Source organism: Falco rusticolus, chromosome 11 (genome assembly GCF_015220075.1).
Source record: "Falco rusticolus isolate bFalRus1 chromosome 11, bFalRus1.pri, whole genome shotgun sequence".
Classification (NCBI taxonomy): Eukaryota; Metazoa; Chordata; class Aves; order Falconiformes; family Falconidae; genus Falco; species Falco rusticolus.
The window spans coordinates 28,014,347-28,016,848 of NC_051197.1; positions in this window are offsets into that span (position 1 = coordinate 28,014,347).

Genomic DNA, 2,502 nt, shown 5'->3' on the forward strand with positions numbered 1-2,502 from the left:
ACCTTCTCCAGACACAAACTGCTCTGCCGGCTGGACGCCCAAAACACCTGCCTGCTCAGGCTCCTGAGGACTGTTTACCGCCTCTGCCTGAAAGAGCTCCGGCACCAGTACTACAAGAGTGTACTGTGAGGTGCCGCATGGGTGCCTGCGTCCCAGGAGGAGGGCCCCGCATCCCGGCAGGGTGCCCGTGTCCCCGTGAGCTTCCCGGTGGGTGCGCGTGTCCCACTGAGGTGCCTGGTGCGTGCCCTTGTCTCAGTGAGGGGTGTGGGGGTTGCTCCCCACGTCCCAGAAAGGTGGCCATGGCCAGTGCCTCCCCGCGACCCACTGGGTTCCTTAGGACCTCCAAGGTTGGTGCAAGGGCAAGCATCCCACTAGGCAGAGGGTCAGGTGTTAGGGACCCGGTGGATAACAGTTCCGCCCGTGGCATTTTCACCCAGCTAACAGTGACTTCTCTTCAGGGTGACCGCCGGCTGCTGCCTCAGGCCATGCCTCAGCCCACCAAAGGCTCCTGGGATGAGGGCCCCTCCACAGACCTCAGCCTCCTCCGCTGGCTGGAGGCCATTACCTGGGCCCCGGTGACCATCTTCCCGCAAGGTGGCCATGGCCATGGCCCACGGGTGACCACGCCATCGGTGGGCCGCCTGTGCCTGCCCTGCACAACAGCCAACGGGCATTCGGCGAGGACCTCTGCGCAGGGCCCCTTCGACACCCTCCCCAAGGTGCTGCCAGGGCCCACCGGCATCCCAAAGGCCAGGGCTCATCTCCGTCTCCTCGAAGCGGACAGCCAGAGCATGCCTGTGCAGCAGACGCCCGGGAAACTCGGCTAAACTCCTGCCGGGAGCAGCCTGCTTTCTCAGTCTTCGGGCGCTGTTCAGATCTATAAAGTGTATTTCTCCTGGAGCACGTGTCGTTTGGGTACCGAGGGGCGCCGGGGAAGCGGGAAGAGGAAATGCAGTGGTGCGAGCCAGGCTGCTCTGTGAGGGCTTGCAGAGCGTGCGCTCCAGGAGAAGCGGGAGAGCTGGGCTGGGAGAGAACGGGCACCCATGGCTGTGAGGCGCCCCGCAGGCACCCGTGCTCCAGGAGGAGGGCCCCGCATCCCGGCAGGGTGCCCACCTCCCAGTGAGATGCCTGGTGGATGCCCATGTCCCAGCAAGGCGGCAGTGGCCGCTGCGCGCCCAGGGCCCCGCGGGCCACCTCCCTCCAGGAATGATTCTAGACTATTCGCACTCCTCATTCTCAAGGGGATACGAGCACCCGCATGCAGCAGTGCTGGCGGGCAAACGCAGCCAGCCTCCTGCCAGGAGCACCCTGCCACCTCCCTTCTCTCGCACGCTCCAGGTCAACAGAAGGCGTGCGTGGGTCGCACGAACAGCGAGGCATTTTCCTGTGGGCTCCTACACTGCCCACCTCTGGGTAAGGCAGGCGCTGGGCTGGCTTGTCAGGGTCTTGGCTGGTGTGGCACACGGCCATTTCTGCCTCGGCACCCAGCAGTTGTGCCAGGGAGAAAAGAGCAGGCCTCTGCGGGGTGAGAGCTGCGCTGGGTCAGTCCTGAAAGAGAAATAATGAACGGGCTGAACGGCGGAGCTCAGGGGGCTGTGACCAGCGGCGCAGAGCCTAGCTGGAGGCCTGCAGCCAGCGGTGTTCCCCAGGGTCAGCACTGGGTCCTGTCCCGTTGAACTTATCCGTCAACGCCCTGGGGGAAGGGGCAGAGGCACCTTTGCGGGCAGCTGTGCTGGAAGTCCCCATGAGGAGGGACAGGGACACATGTCATAGCCAAGCTCGGGGACGCAGGAGAAGGGATGAAGCTGGCACCAGCTCAGCTGCCAGCTGAACCTGGAGCACAGTGGCCCACCAGCACCAGAGACCAAGGCCTTCCAGGAGCCCCGTGTGGGCGTGCAAGTGTCACGCTTGTGGCTAAGGAGACGGACAGCAGGGAAGCCTTTGGCTTTCTCAGTGCTGAAAATACTTGAAAATTCACGGAACGGCGGAGGTTGGAAGGCACCTCTGGCAGTCAGTTTGTCCAGCCCCTTGCTCAGGTAGAGTTAAGATTTTTGTCAAAGCGTGTGACTTTTCGGCTCTCCTCCTAACGTGGGCTGCCACTTAGCCCCCAGCAGGGTCCCCAAGAGGGTTTGGAGCAGAACCGCCTGCCCAGCTGCAGGGCTGTTGTGCCAGGGAGAAAACAGCAGGCCTCTGCGGGGTGAGAGCTGCGCAGGGTCAGCCCTGAGCTCCTTCAGCCTCGCCCCCCGCGGCCGATGCTGCAGCCCCCTCGGGCCCCGGGCACGCAGTGGCTGTGCTCCCCGGCCGGGGTCGGGATGCTGCTCATAGCCTGGGAGCGCTCGGCCACGCTGCCGCCACCGTCGCCTGACGGGGCCCCGTTCTCCGGCCGCCCGTCCCGCCCAGCTGAGGGGGCCGGGGCCGTGGTGGGGCGGGCCACGCAGGCCCCGCCGGTGCCGGTGGGGCGGCCGGTGCCGCGGGGGCGGGGGCGGAAGGGGCGGGCCCGGC